The 15,798-nt window shown below is 44.9% G+C and overlaps 1 pseudogene; it reads left to right on the top strand.

Annotated features, from left to right (window-relative positions):
• The first annotated feature begins 66 nt into the window (after positions 1 to 66).
• On the top strand, positions 67 to 1,684 carry LOC102423872 (annotated as a pseudogene).
• Positions 1,685 to 15,798: the final 14,114 nt, after the last annotated feature.

The raw sequence follows: 15,798 nt of genomic DNA, 5'->3' as shown, positions 1-15,798 counted from the left end.
CTGCATTTCCATCTTAACCGCAGGAGAAGGGTAGCTGGTCGGTGGAATTCTTGCTCTACAGACAGGATGCTTTCCAAGCTAGCTCGTCTGCAGACTGTGGCGGGGCGCCCACACGCCAGTGACTTCTACATCCGTGGCGACTAAGAAGATGGTCCAAGGCCCTCTATGGTCGGATGACGTTTTTGAACGGGAAGCCAAGTATGGCGCTCACAACTAAAGGGTGTCCCAAAATTCACGCAAGAAGTAATTTTGATAGAAAACACAGGTTTATAATTAAAAAATGTAAATTTTTTATTGATTCATAATGTATACAGTATAGGTTTTTGTATGGAATAGCACAACGGGTAAATGGCCTCCACAGCTTTGCTGGTACACACGCAAAGCCGTGGTCTTCATTGTCTCTGCTCCTGGGCCATAATTGGTACTTGGTAATGCTTATCAAATTGAAGGGATTGAAATCACAGGGTAACAAATATTAAAATCTGCTTCAATAAACCAAGGAAAATTGGGCTTTTATTTTTTGTCGTTGTTAATGCTCACGCAAAATTCAAATCTTGCGTGAATTTTGGGACGCTCTTTACCACCTCTTACTGGTAACCCTGGAGAGAGGGACAGGTATTTCCCTGTGGGATGCGGAAGGCAGGAAATGCTTTGGTTTTCTGAGTATGCACAGCGCCGTCAACCAAGGGCATTGCCACCCCAAGATTGTGGACGCCCTGAAGAGCCAGGCGGGGAAGCTGGCGCCGACCTCGCGGGCCTCCTACAACAACGTGCCGGGCGAAGACGAGGAGAACGTCACGAAGCTCTTCAACTACCACCAGGTTCTCCCCATGAGCACAGACAGGGTGGAGGCCGGGGGGACCCCTTGCAAGCTTGCGCGGCAGTTGGGCTGCACCGTGAAGGGCATCCCCAAGGACAAAGGCAAGATCGTCTTCGCAGCTGGAAACTTTTGGGGCAGGACTCTGTGTGCCATCTGCAGCTCCACGGACCCCAGCAGCGACGACGGCTTTGGTCCCTTCATGCCGGGGTTCGAGATCATTCCCTACAGCGACCTACCTGCTCTTGAGCGTGCTCTTCAGGATCCAAACGTTGCTGCGTTCATGGTCGAACCCATTCAGGGTGAGGCGGGCGTCATTGTCCCGACCCAGGCTGCCTGAGGGGTGTGCGCGAGCTCTGCGCCAGGCACCCAGTCCTGTTTATTGGATGAGACCCAGACAGGACTGGCCAGGACTGGTCGATGGCTGGCGGTCGGCCATGCAAACGTCAGGCCTGACCTCGTCCTCCTGGGCAAGGCCCTTTCCGGTGGCCTGTACCCCGTGTGGGCGGTGCTGTGTGACCACGAGATCATGCTGACCATCCAGCCTGGGGAGCGCGGCTCCACGTACAGGGGCAACCCCCTGGACAGCCGCGGGGCCAACGCTGCCTGCGAAGTTTTGGAAGAAGAGAATGAGCTCAGGAAGCTGCCCTGGGATATCGTGACCGCAGTGCATGGGAAGGGGCTGCTGGATGCCACCGTCACCTGGGAAACCAAAGATTCCGATGCTTGGAAGGTGCGCCTGTGCCTTCGAGATAATGGACTTCTGGCCAAGCCCACCCATGGCGACATCATCAGATTCCACCTCCTCTGGTCATCAAGGAGGACGAGGTCCAGGAGGCCTTGGAGATCATCAAAAAGACCATCAGTCTTTTTTTTTTTTTAATATATTTTATTGATTTTTTACAGAGAGGAAGGGAGAGAGATAGAGAGTTAGAAACATCGATGAGAGAGAAACATCGATCAGCTGCCTCCTGCACATCTCCCACTGGGGATGTGCCCGCAACCCAAGTACATGCCCTTGACCGGAATCGAACCTGGGACCCTTCAGTCCGCAGCGCGATGCTCTATCCACTGAGCCAAACCGGTTTTGGCAAGACCATCAGTCTTTCTGGGTCCGCCTCCACCAGCTTTCTGAGGGCAGGGCCTGCTTCCCTGGGGTGGGGCCTGCTTCCCTGGGGTGGGCCCTGTTCCCACGGGGCGGGGCCTGCTTCCCCAGGGGCAGAGCCAGCTGGGCTGGCAGCTCGGCCACATCCTCATAACAGCCTGTGTGGTGCTGCTCTCAGCGCGGGCTCATTCCACTCCCCTGTGTCTTCAAGGACCTTTTAAAACATGTTATTTTCAGTTCATACATGCTAGAGCGGCATGTATAACCACGCAGGTTGCTGTGTAAGAGAACGTGAGGAAGTCTATTGGATCACGTGTGTGTGTGTGTGCTGAGGCGAAATGCTCCCTCTGTATGTAGGCAGCCTTTTTGGCAAGTCCCATGTGGTTTTTACAGGTTTTTATCATTTCCTCGCTGGTGTAAATATATTGTATTTCAAAAAGGTATATGGGGTTTTACATAGAAGACTGCTTTAACCTTCTAAAGTTGAATCATAATCACTGAATTTTAGGAAGGATGAAATGGTTAAGCTTATATAAAAGTACTAGGTTTAAATAAACTTTACATTAGCCAACACCAAGACATGTCATTATTTTGAATTGAGAACTAATGTTCAACATTCCCAAATTACGTTTTCAGTGTTGGTATAATTTGTAAAAAATACTCGTTTTCAGTTTTTCTTTAAATTTAAAATAAAGCTTATATTAAAAAAAGAATCATGCCCTAACTGGTTTGGCTCAGTGGATAGAGCGTCAGTCTGTGGACTGAAGGGTCCAGGTTCGATTCTGGTCAAGGGCATGTACCTTGGTTGTGGGCACATCCCCAGTAGGAGGTGTGCAGTAGGCAGCTGATCGATGTTTCTCTCTATCGTTCTCCCGTTCTCTCTGTAAAAAATCAGTAAAATATATTTTAAAAAAACAGAATCAAACAATGTATAAAATTAATGGAACACAAAATGGGTGTTTCCCTCTCCCTATTCTTCTCTCTCTTTCTCTCTGAGCAATATATTTGTGTGTTTTTTCACCAAACAAGTCAACACATGTGAACACCATCACAAACCAGGCAGGGACCCTGTGGTGAACCAGCCATAAGGGTTCTCATGAGGGCAGAGCACACAGTGAGGGAGAGGACAGGAGGGGAGGGGCCCTGCTGTCAGTGTGGAGGGTGGGGAACTGGGGCTAAGCTGAAGAGTCACCCACAAGTAATTATGACATCTGTGCTCCCTGAGACTAAACCCTAAGGGGCTGGGAAAAGCTCTGGGCCTGGACATGGGCTTTGTGGTCTCAGCACCTTCCAGCCAGGGGTTGAGACAGCTATTTTGGATTCAGGTGGTTGAGGAGCCCAGATCCCTCCTAGGCATTCTGGAGCAGCTCCTAATACTTGAGGACCTCAAATAAGTTCACGTACCTCTGAGCAGCCCATACACTCTCCTAAGCTCCACGGGCATTGTTTGAATCTCTCTATTTTTGCATTTCTGGGTAATTTTCCATTTTCATTTCATTAACCCAGTCCTGGAGGTAGCATGGATTCTCCAGAAAATGGTGCTATGAGTTTTTAATGGTGAGACCATTCTGAAGTACAAGCATTTCCTGAAGGAGAGGCTTGGTCTCAACATGATACCACATTGGGGGGATGCATTCCAGGTGGTCTCCCTGCTCCATAAGTTTGGCCTGTGCCGAGCAGACCCTTGCACCTGGAGTGAGGTGATGGAGCCTGGACTCTGAAGGACAATATACCGTGGGGTGTGAGGTTGGGCCCCTGGACAGGTTTGGTTTTAGGGGTTCCTGCCAGCACATGGGGGTGTGTCCATTGTGTGTGTGTCATGTGTGTGTCCTGTGGCACTGTCTGGGTGGCCCCAATTGTTTGTTTCTGTGTGTGTGTGTGTGTGTGTTTGTGTGTGTGTGTGTGTGTGTGTGTGTTCCCCTCAAGGTATTGCCTATGTCTACAGTGTGGGTCTATGTGAGCCTGGACCTAAGTCTGGCACCTGAGTGCCCAGAAGAGGCTGGGGGTGTTCTCTACCTGCATGTTTCTGTGCTCGTGTTATCTGTATATCTCTCTGAGTCTGTGCACCCCAACCACTGACAAGTCATAGTGAATCTCCGGAGAGGTGATGTAGAGGACTACCTGTTTTTCTTCCCCACCAGTTGAGCCCCTTATTCTCCTGCTCATCCAGGCATCTGGTGTCCCTCTGGAAGTCCCATCTCAGGTATGAATTAAGCACAGGGCCGGTTCATAGAACCTCAGGCTGTAGCAAGGTGGGGAATTGGGGCAGACTGTGATGACAGACAGGAGGTATGGAGGTATGGAGCGTGGATTGGAAATGTTTGTGGAAGACTGTGCCTTCTTGCAGTAGCTGGGTGATCCAGGATCCTTGGAAAGGAATGTGAAGATGGGTGCATGTGGGGGAAAGCTGAGGGGAAGACTTCTAGGCTCCTAAATCCCCACTAATAATGAGGAACTGGACATCCCTGGAGAGGGTGTCCCTTGGCCATGTGAAAGCTAAGCTGAAAACTAATAGAGGACGGTGTCTGGGTCTACTCAGAGCATCATTCCTGGACCTCTAGGTTCTAGTTATCTACAGGGAGTGCATGGCCACATGGGACCTGGAGGGAGAACTGGCTCTCCTCACTCCAGTGCCTAAAGTTATGTTGGAATCCCTCAGAAACAGCTACTACTAAGATAAGTTAATTTTTATCACTCAAAGTCTAACCTAAGTTATGGAAATGAAGGGATGACTTTATTCAGAAACCATCGTATTTTAGTGGTTAAATGAAAGCAAGGAGGGGATCATGACTATGACACGAATTATGTGGGGTTTTTCTGAGATCAGCGATAGTGATTCTGTTAGCCTCCCAGGTAAAAGAAGACACATTGACTGCATTCAAATGATTCTCTGATAACTGTTCTAGAGAGACTGCTCTGGATTTAATTCTATGTTCTTGAAAATTCAATACCTTAATTATTACATTTTTCTTTTTTAATCCTCAGCTGAGGATATGTTTATTGATTTTAGATAAATAATAAAGAGAAACAGGGAGATAAATAAATAAACATTAATGGGAGAGGAACATGGATCAATTGCCTTTCATACATGCCCCAACCAAGGATCAAATCCACAATCTATTGTGTGTGTGTGTTGGATGGGGGCGGGGGGGGAGGTGCATTATGAGATGATTCTCCAACCCACTGTACTACCTTGTCAAGACAGCACCTCAGTTCTTAATGTTTCCTTTAAAACAGTGTATTAGTTTGTCTCAGCATTAAGGGGAGTGTTGCTTTGCTTATCAGTGTTGGTTGTATGTGTGACTTGCTGCCCCTTTGAGTGTTCCTGATTGTATCTGTGTTTTTTATTTTCTTTGTGTCTGTCTACTGTGTCCACATATGTCCCTTCAGGTGTGTGCCTGTGTGTGTCCATTGTGTTTGTGAGTGTGCATCGTGATGCTGTCTTGTTCCCATGTGTTCTTATCTGTGTGTATTTGTGTATTCCCCTCAAAGTGATGTCCGAGTCTGTAGTCTGGATCTGTGTGAGCCTGGCCACAAGCCCTGCACCTGCGAGCCCATCTTTGCCTGGAGGTGTTCTGTACCCGGGCATTTGTGTGCTTATGATGTCTGCATGTTCCCCGTGAGATTGTATGTGTGCACCCCAGCAACAGACAAATGCATAGGCAATCTCCACAGGGGTGATTTAGAGGACAATATGTTCTTCTCTGCTCCCCAGGCTGAGCCCCTTCTCTTCCAAGCCACTGTTATACCCCTTTGGGTCCCATCTCAGGTTCATGGATGGATGAAGTGAAGGGTCATAGAACTGCAGGACTGCAGGCTGATAGAAGTTGGAGAATTGGGAAAGACTGGTGGCAGAATTGAAGAATAGAGTGTGGAGGCACTGTTTTTGGTGGACTCTAAGCCTTTGAGGAGGATCTGGAAGATCCTGAATCCCTGAAAAGGAACCACTGGATGGGTGCATATGGGGGAAAGCTGAGGGTGAAGAATCCTAGGACCCTAATTCCCCCTTAGGAATGAGGAACTGGATAACCCTGGAGAAGGCTGGCATACCCGGGTGGTCCTCCTGGTCCCTGAAGAGAAGGTCAATCCCTTGCCCATTTGTAAGCTATGCTGACACCTAATAAGGAATGTGCCTGGGGTTGCTTGGAGCATCACTTTATGACCCCTGGACTCTCAACATTTACTGGGTGATCTTGGGCACTCAGGAACATTGAGACAAGGAGGGAAAATTAGGCCCAGTGCTTCCTCCAATGGGGATGAAGAGAAAAATGGAGGGACCACATTTAGCACAGGTTCAGGCACAAATGAATGGGAACCTAGGACCAACATTGATGTTAATGTCAGCATTTTTACATTAGCCCCACCTGATGGAGCCCTCACCTGAGCTATGCAAATGATAGAGACTAGGAGACAGAGTAGTGATCGATATTAATTTCAAAGAACGTGGATGCTGGAATGCTTGCAGTCCTGTACCTTCCAATAAACATTCTTAATATGTGGATCTTCACCTCGAACATAGTGGGGGAACCGAGGCAGCCGGGGATTTATTAAAGGTCACACTCAAAAGTGGGCTCTGAGTTCATGGCCAATGACTTCTGACCAAATTCCTCTTATTGAAGTTCACTCCTTTGAATCTAGACAGTGGTGGTTGTGGGCAGCTCTGGGACAAAATGCACCTGGATGAGGGGAAAGTGAACCATCTGAACTAATTTCCACTGTCACTTCCTACCAATCTTCACTGCTCTTCTTCGCCCATACACAGCCCCCAAAGAGGCTGGCCCCATGTAGTCATATGAATGTGGCCATCAAGTATGTCAGACTTCCCTCCTGACCACCTGAATTTGCTGCAACCCTGTGAAGTGCTTTGACCAATGAAATGTGCTGAGTGTGAAGCCTGTCACTGCTAACAGAAAAGTCTGGAAGCAATGAGACTTGCCACCATCTCTGTACATCTCTGATATATCCAGGAGGTATGTATATGGTGGCTTCTCTTTATACAAGTCCCAGGAGAATCAGGGAGATCATGTGGCATGAACAAGAAAGATACCTTCTTTAATATAAAAACCAATAAATCTTTGGGTCTGTTGGTAATTTATAATAACATCTAGCCAATCCTAATAGTTACAGAGCCTAACAGTAGAAGCCAGAACTCTGTTGTTAGAGACACATGGGTTTGTCTACCAGCCCTGCCTTTTGTTAAATCTATAATCATGCAATTTATGTTGAAATAGTTCATGTAAAGCATTGAATCCAGGGCTTGGCACGTGTAGTGAACATTCAGTAACTCTTAGCTCCATAGTTTCACAATGTGTGATGACTGCAAACATGCAGACAATGTAGGAAAGGTCAACTTGTTGGCATGAACCCTTTAAAATTTTGTTTTTAAACAACTAGGAGAGGATTATGTACATTTTCTCCTATCTTGATTTTTCTATTATTAATAAAATGTTTTGATAAAAATAAAATATCTGATGGCTGGAGTGGGTCTATTGGTTGAGTGTAGTCCCATGCACAGAAATGTTACCAGTTAGATTCATCGTGAGGTACAAGCCAAGTTTTCTGTGTGTAAGCCTAGTGGGTGGGGGCCATGCAGCAGTACCAATCAGTGCTTTTCTCTTTTCCTTTCCTTCATTCTCTCTATAAAAATCAAATAAAAAAAACTTAAAAACAATATATCCATTTAGATTTGTGGTCCTCAGGAATAATTGAAATAATACTTTTCACCGCAGGGAGTATTCTGAACTTCATGAAATCTAAAATTACATCTCAAAACAAGAGATCAGTTGCAGACAACACTTCCATGCAACCTGTGACCACCCCCCAAATCCTAAGTTTGTCATTTTCCAGCAACACCAGGGGTCCCCAACACCAGTATTTGCAATGATCAGTCAGTGATTGAGATCTTAATTCCACCTGTTGGGCCTGAAAAAGTAAGTTACCCAAAGTGCACTGCGCCGAATTATGGCTGCATTTAGCCAATGAAAGCCCAGGCCAGGGGTCTTATCCAGTGCTGATTGGTTTGGGTGTTGCTTCCCGGTGCTCACTTTGACCTTTCTGTTCTGTTAACCTATAGGCTCCAGCGCTGGGTCACAACTAGGACCAGGCTTCAGAGGCACTGTCCCCTGGTGCAGTGGTTTGTCTGAAGCTTGTTGAGCAGCAACAGTCAGCATTGAGGCCTATGTGCCTCCCAGACTCCATTTTGCTTGAAGACTTCTACTCAGCCTCACTCCATTTACCCTCCATCCTTGGGTGCTGGTACCTGTCAGATCCTGAAACCCAGGTCACTGGTCCAGAACAGTGAGTCACTTGTGGGTGATACATGGTGTGATGTGTGAAAGAGGGTGACAGCCTGCAATGCCACCCTGTCAGATTTTGGTTGGTGTGGCTGAGCTGGGAGGACTCGGGAATCCTGGGCTGGTTTTGTATCTAAAGGCAACAGAGAAGACAAGGCAAAGTATTTGGTGAGAAGTTTCAGTCTAATTTTCAGGATCCTAGGGCCATCGATGGTGGAGAATAAAAGAGGGACATTGTCTGAAATAGGGTTTTAAACTCTTCCCAACTGCTGGGAATGAAACTTGAAGGGAGAGGATCCCAGTTGGGGACAGGAAGCAGAAGTCCCTTGAAAGATAGCCAACTAGGCAAAATTGTGCCCTTAGGACTGGGGCCCTGACATAATGCGTCATCTCCAGGGGCTGGGGAAAGATACTAATAAGCAGAGCCCATGAATCCTGGTGGTGGTTTCCAAGTTCTCAACAGAACTTTAGTTTCCACAGATTGCTGCAAATGTAGAATCGCTTAGGGGTACTGCTTTGTGGAGCTTATTTCAGGGCCTCACACTCTTGTGGCCTCTGAGATAGTGGAGTCCTGGGACTGTCCTGCCGCTCTTCCAGCCCCTGGGCCTGGGAACCTTTAAAAGACACTAAGCCCAGATCCAAAGTTCAGGTCTACATTTGTATGATGTGCTCCCTGATTTTGGAAATGTGGGAGTTCCTCCCAGAACCTGTAAACCAGGGGTCCTCAAACTTTTTATTTTTATTTATTATTTTTTTTATTGCTTAAAGTATTACAAAGAGTATTACATATGTCTCCTTTTTTCTCCCGCCCTTGACAATCCCCTGGCCTCCCCTACCCCAGGTGTCTTATGTACATTGGTTATGCATATATGCATGCATATAGGTCCTTCGAGTGATCTCTTACCCCCACCCCTTCTGTCCCCCTAACCTCCTTGGCCTTCCCGCTGCAGTTTGACAGTCTGTTTGAGGCAGCTCTGCCTCTGTATCTATTTTTGTTCATAAGTTTATAAAGGTCTTTATTATCCATGAATGAGTGAGATCATGTGGTATTTTTCCTTCATTGACTGGCTTATTTCACTTAGCATAATGCTCTCCAGCTCCATCCATACGTTGCAAATGGTAAGAGTTCCTTCTTTTTTACAGCAGCATAGTATTCCATCGTGTAGATGTACCACAGTTTTCTAATCAATTCATCTACTGCTGGGCACTTAGGCTGTTTCCAGATCTTAGCTATGGTGAATTGTGCTCCTATGAATATAGGGGTGCATATATCCTTTCTGATTGGTGTTTCTGGTTTCTTAGGATATATTCCTAGAAGTGGGATCACAGGGTCAAATGGGAGTTCCATTTCCAGTTTTTTGAGGAAACTCCATACTGTCTTCCATAGTGGCTGCACCAGTCTGCATTCCCACCAGCAGTGCACGAGTGTTCCTTTTTCTCCACATCCTCTCCAGCAATTTTCGTTTGTGGATTTGTTGATGATAGCCAGTCTGACATGTGTGACTGTCTCATTGTTGTTTTTATTTGCATCTCTCGGATGATTAGTGATTTTGAGCATTTTTTCATATGTCTCTTGGCTTTCTGAATGTCCTCTTTTGAAAGGTGTCTATTTAGATCCTTTTCCCATTTTTTTGATTCAATTGTTTATCTTCCTTTTGTTAAGTTGTATGAGTTCCCTATAAATTTTGGAGATTAGGCCCTTATCAGGTATGACATTGGCAAATATGTTTTCCCATGCAGTGGGCTTTCTTTTTGTTTTGTTGATGGTTTCTTTTGCTGTGCAGAAGCTTTTTATTTTGATGTAGTCCCATTTGTTCATTTTCTCTTTAGTTTCAAGTGCCCTAGGAGCTGTATCAGTGAAGACATTGCTTCGGCATATGTCTGAGATTTTGTTGCCTTTGGATTCTTCCAGAATTTTTATGGTTTCCTGTTGTACATTTAAGTCCTTTACCCATTTTGAGTTTATTTTTGTGTATGGTGTAAGTTGGTGGTCTAGTTTCATTTTCTTGCATATATCTGTCCAATTTTCCCAACACCATTTATTGAAGAGACTATCTTGACTCCATTGTAAGTTCTTGCCTCCTTTGTCAAATATTAATTGAGCATATTGGTTCGGGCCAATTTCTGGGCTCTCTATTCTATTCCATTGATCTATATGTCTGTTCTTGTGCCAGTACCAGGCAGTTTTGAGAACAGTGGCTTTGTAATACAGCTTGATATCTGGTATTGAGATCCCACCTACTTTGTTCTTTCTTAGGATCACTGCAGCTATTCGGGGTCTTCTTTTTATTCCAGATGAATTTTTGGAGAGTTCATTCTAGATCTTTGAAATATGCCATTGGTATTTTAATGGGAAGTGCGTTGAATTTATAGATTGCTTTGGGTAGTATGGATATTTTGATGATGTTGATTCTACCAATCCATGAACACGGTATCTTCTTCCATCTGTTTACGTCTTCCTCTATCTCTTCTTTCAACGTCCTGTAGTTTTCTGGGTAGAGGTCTTTTACCTCTTTAGTTACATTTATTCCTGTGTAGCTTAATTTTTGGGGGGCGATGGTAAATGGGATTGTTTTTTTTTTCAGTCTCTCTTTCTGAAAGTTCACTGTTGGTGTATAGAAATGTCTTAGATTTTTGGGTGTTAATTTCATATCCTGCTACATTGCCAAATCCATGTATTAACTCTAATAGTTTTTTTGATGGAGACTTTAGGGGTTTGTATGTATAATATCATGTCATCTGCAAATAAGGACAGTTTTACTTCCTCTTTTCCAATTTGGATGCCTTTTATTTCTTCTTCTTGTCTAACTACAATGGCTAATACATCCAGTACTATGTTGAACAGGAATGGTGAGTGTGGGCATCCCTGTCTTGTTCCTCTTTTTAAGAATAATGTTATTAGTTTTTGTCCATTGAGTATGATGTTGGCTGTGAGTTTGTCATATATGGCTTTTATTATGTTGAAGTATGATACTTCTATTCCCACCCTGCTGAGAGTTTTTATCGGAAATGGGTGTTGGATTTTGTCAAACGCCTTTTCTGCATCAATTCATATGACTATTTGTTTTTTTTTTTCTTTCAATTTGTTTATGTGATGTATCATGTTTATTGATTTGCGGATATTGTACCATCCTTGCATCCCTGGGATAAATCCTACTTGGTCATGGTGTATGATCTTACTGATGTACTGCTGGATCCGATTTGCTAAGATTTTGTTGAGGATTTTAGCATCTATGTTCAATGAGAGATATTGGCCTGTAATTCTCTTTCATTGTGTTGTCTTTACCTGGTTTTGGTATTAGGGTGATGCTGGCTTCATAGAATGAGCTTGGAAGTGTTCCCTCCTCTTGAATTTTATGTAGTAGTCTGAAGAGGATAGGTTTTAGTTCTTCCTTAAGTGTTTAGTAAAACTCCCCTGTGAAGCCGTCTGGTCCTGGGCTTTTGTTTGCTGGAAGCTTTTTGATGACTGCTTGAATTTCTACCATAGTTAGGGGCCTACTGAGATTTTTAGATTCTTCCTGATTGAGTTTTGGAATGTTGTATTTTTCTAGGAATTTGTCCTTTTCCTCAAGGTTGTCTAGTTTGTTGGAATAGAGTTGTCCGTAGTACTGTTTAACAATCATTTGTATTTCTGTGGGGTCTGTCTTTATTTCACCTCTATCGTTTCTGATTTTGTTTATTTGGGTCCTCTCTCTTTGCTTCTTGGTGAGCCTGGCTAGAGGTTTGTCAATCTTGTTTATCCTTTCAAGGAACCAGCTCTTGGTTTCATTGATTTTCTGTATTGTTTTTTTCTGGTCTCTATGTCATTTATTTCTGCTCTAATCTTTATTATCTCCTTCCTTCTGATCACTCTGGGGTTTTCTTGTTGCTCTCTTTCTAATTCTTTGAGTTGTAGAGTTAGATCATTTACTACCATTTTTTTTTCTGTTTTTTTGAGATAGGCCTGTAGAGCTATAAACTTCCCTGTCAGGACTGCTTTCATTGTGTACCACAGATTTAGGATTGTTGTGTTTTCATTGTCATTAGTGTCCAGGATGTTTTTAATTTCTTCTTTGATCTCATTGGTAACCCAATCAATATTTAATAACATGCTATTCAGCTTCCAAGTGTTTGAGTATTTTGGGTTGTTTTTATTGTAGTTTATTACTAATATTATGCCATTGTGGCCTGAGAAGATGCTTGGTATAATTTCAATCTTCTTGAATTTGGGGGAGACTTTGTTTGTGACCCAATATGTGGTCTATTTTTGAAAATGTCCCATGAGCACTTGAGAAGAATGTATATTCCATGGCTTTGGGGTGAAATGTTCTCAAGATGTCAATTAAGTCCATCTGATCTAGTGAGTCATTTAGGATTGCTGTTTCTTTGCTGATTGTTTGTCTATAGGATTTAACTAGTGATGTCAGTGGTGTATTAAAGTCCCCTACTATGATTGTTATTATTGTCGATCTCTGCCTTGATATCTTCCAGGAGATTTTTATGTATTTGGGTGCTCCTGCATTGGGTGCATATGTGTTTATCAGGGTTAAATCCTCTTGTTATATTGATCCCTTTAGTATTATGAAGTGTCCTTCCTTATCTCTTGTTATGACCTTCACCTTGAGGTCTATTTTGTCCAATATAAGTATTGCTACCCCAGCATTTTTTCTCATTTCCTGTTACCTGAAAGATATTTTTCCATCCCTTTACTTTCAGTCTGTGTGAGTCGCTTCTTCTGAGGTGGGTCTCTTGTAGACAGCAAATGTATGGGTCATGTTTTTTTATCCATTGAGCCACTCGATGTCTTTTGATTGAAGCATTTAGTCCATTTACATTTAAAGTTATTATTGAAAGGTACTTGTTTGTAGCCATTTCTATTTCTTGTGTCTGTTTTCTTTCTTATTTTTTTATTTTTCTTTTCACACCAGTCCCTTTAGCATTTCTTGCATTGCTGTCTTGGTGGTGATAAACTCCCTTAGCCATTTTTTTTTTTTTTTTTTTTTTTTTTGTCTGTGAAGCTTCTTATTTCCCCTTCAATTTTGAATGATAGCCTTGCTGGATAGAGTATTCTTGGATTCAGTCCTTTGCTTTGCATCACTTTGTAGATTTCCGTCCATTTTTTTTCTGGCCTGATGTTTTTTGTTGAGAAATCATTTGATAATCTAATGGGAGATCCCTTGTACGTAACTTTCCATCTCTCTCTTGTAGCCATTAAGATTCTCTCTTTGTCCTGAACATTTGCCATGGTAATTATGATGTGTCTTGGTGTGGGTCTTTTTGGGTTCATCTTGTTTGGGACTCTCTGTGCTTGTGTGACTTTTTTCTTCCCCACCTCAGGGATGTTTTCTGATATTATTTCTTCAAATAGGTTTTCTAACCCTTGTTCCTCTATCTGTTGTTCTGGCACCCCTATTATTCATGTGTTGTTTTCTTTCATGTTGTCCCATAGCTCCCTTAGGCTCTCCTCCTGTCTTTTAATTTTTTTCTCCAATTGCAGTTCAGTTTGGGTCTGTTTTGCTTCCCTGTCTTCTAATTCGCTATTTCGGTCCTCCACTTCTCCTAGTTTACTGTTGAAACTTTCAGTGGTGTTTTTTATTGTAGCTATATCACTCTTCATTTCTTCTTGGTTCTTACATAATTTATTGATTTTTTTCATCTGTTTCTTCTTGCTTCTTGCATAAGTTGTTGATTTTTTCCTCCATCTGGTTTATGCACTCAAGGACCCTTAATCTGAATTCTTTTTCTGTCATGTTGCATGCCTCTGTATCACTAAGCTGCTTTTCTGGCGAGTCCTCCTTTCCTTTTCTTTGGGGGTTTCTTTGTCTACCCATGTTTGATTGTACCACCATATTAAATGTTGAGTCGTTCAGTGGCTGCTCCCTGGCTGGCAGTGGCTCCTCGGGCTGCGGTTGCTCCTTGGGCGGTTGTGGTAGCAGCTGCTCCTCAGTTGATAGCAGCTGCTCTGGTGGGTGCTGTTCGCAGTTGTGGTAGCTCCTCTTGCTGGTTGGGGAGGCTTCACACACAGCTGCTGTTCCTCAGACAGAGGGTGTTGTGATCAGGTGGCTGCTGTTCCTTGGATGGGGGTGGGCTACACAAGTTGCTGCACTCCTTGGAATTGTTACTTTTAATCTCTTAAGCAGCCTCAAGGCAAGGTGTTTTCCAATAGGGTATGTCAACTGTCTTCCTCCCAGGCAAGGCAGATGTCTATCCCCCCAGGCAAGGCAGATGTCTATCCCCCCAGGCAAGGCAGATGTCTCTGTGGCTGTGTGAGGGAATGACTGAGCCGAGGAGACTTGGGGTGTCTGCCTTCTTAGCTCTGTCCCCCAAGTCCCCACTGCTGGCTTCTGCTCTCACAGCTCCAGTCCACTTCACCCTCCCTCTGCCAGAGCACAAGGTGGGTGGCTCCACAGGGAATGTTTGTGCCTTGGCCCTTTAGGAGGGTGCCTGAACTTTCAGCTGCCACTCCCTGGCAGACAACACCCCACTGCTTTTCACAGCTTGATGTTATGTGGATACATTCCTCAGTTTGGTGCTCTCTGCTGGGGAGACCAGCTTCGGGATTAGATCCCAGCATTCTCAGTGGCAACTCCCCCCCTCCACCACCGGCTGAGATAAATCTCTGGGATTTCAGTTCCCCTCTGTGGGTCACGTCTCTGCCCCTCCTACCAGTCTCTATGCAGGCTCCACCTTTAGTCCTTGGGTATCAGGGTTCTCTCCTGTGAGTTTTTTGTTGATTATTCAGGAAGTCTTCTCTTTTTTCAGTTGTAATTCTAGCTTATTCCTGGGAGCATGGCCATGCGGCATCCTCCTACTCTGCCACCATTTTTAATTTCTCCTGTCTTACCTTTCTGACCTCTGTTAGTACTGTGTCCTACTGCCAGGTGTACCCCTTAGGGCTGGGTGTGGGCTCCCCAGGAGGGTGACTCCCCAGCAGGCTCAGGGAAGGGTTCCCCAAGATATTTAAACTGAGACATGGCTGTTGAGACAGAGCTGGCCCCATGGAGACCTGAGGAAGCCACACCCCAAAGGAGAGGCAGTGCCCCAGGGCAATTACAGCCAGGCTGGATGGGAACAGCAGAGGGCAGGGGGAGCGCATAGAGGGCCCTAGTGTGGGTTGAAAGTGCTGTCACAGCATGAAGGCTTTTAGGCACCTTAATAGGGGGATCTGATTTATATTTTTTTAAAGATCACTCAGTGATTTGACATTTGAAATGATATTTGACATGTGTCCTGAGAGCCCAGGAGGATTTGGGCAGATGAAGACGGTGAGATGTGCTTCAGGTACAGACAGTGAACACGGCCTGGAGGAAGGGCAGATGAACACTGGGGACCAGAGCACATTCCTCTCAGAGCCTGTGAGTGATGGGACAGGCAGGGAAACAGAAGACCCTGCATGGAGGGGACAGGGCAGGGGGAAGGGGACCTTCCATGGAGAGGCCAAGGCATGGGACGCAGTGAACTCTCCATGGAGGATGCAGGGCAGTGGGGGCAGCTAACCCTCCATAGAGGGGACAGGCAGGGAGGAGAGGGGACCCTCCATGGAGGGTACAGGGCAGGGACGACAGGGGACCCTCCATGGAGGGCATAGGTCAGGGAGGAGAAGG

The sequence above is a fragment of the Myotis lucifugus genome, unplaced genomic scaffold (genome assembly GCF_000147115.1).
Source record: "Myotis lucifugus unplaced genomic scaffold, Myoluc2.0 scaffold_1068, whole genome shotgun sequence".
In the NCBI taxonomy this organism is placed as follows: domain Eukaryota; kingdom Metazoa; phylum Chordata; class Mammalia; order Chiroptera; family Vespertilionidae; genus Myotis; species Myotis lucifugus.
This window is presented reverse-complemented; position numbering and strand designations above follow the sequence as displayed.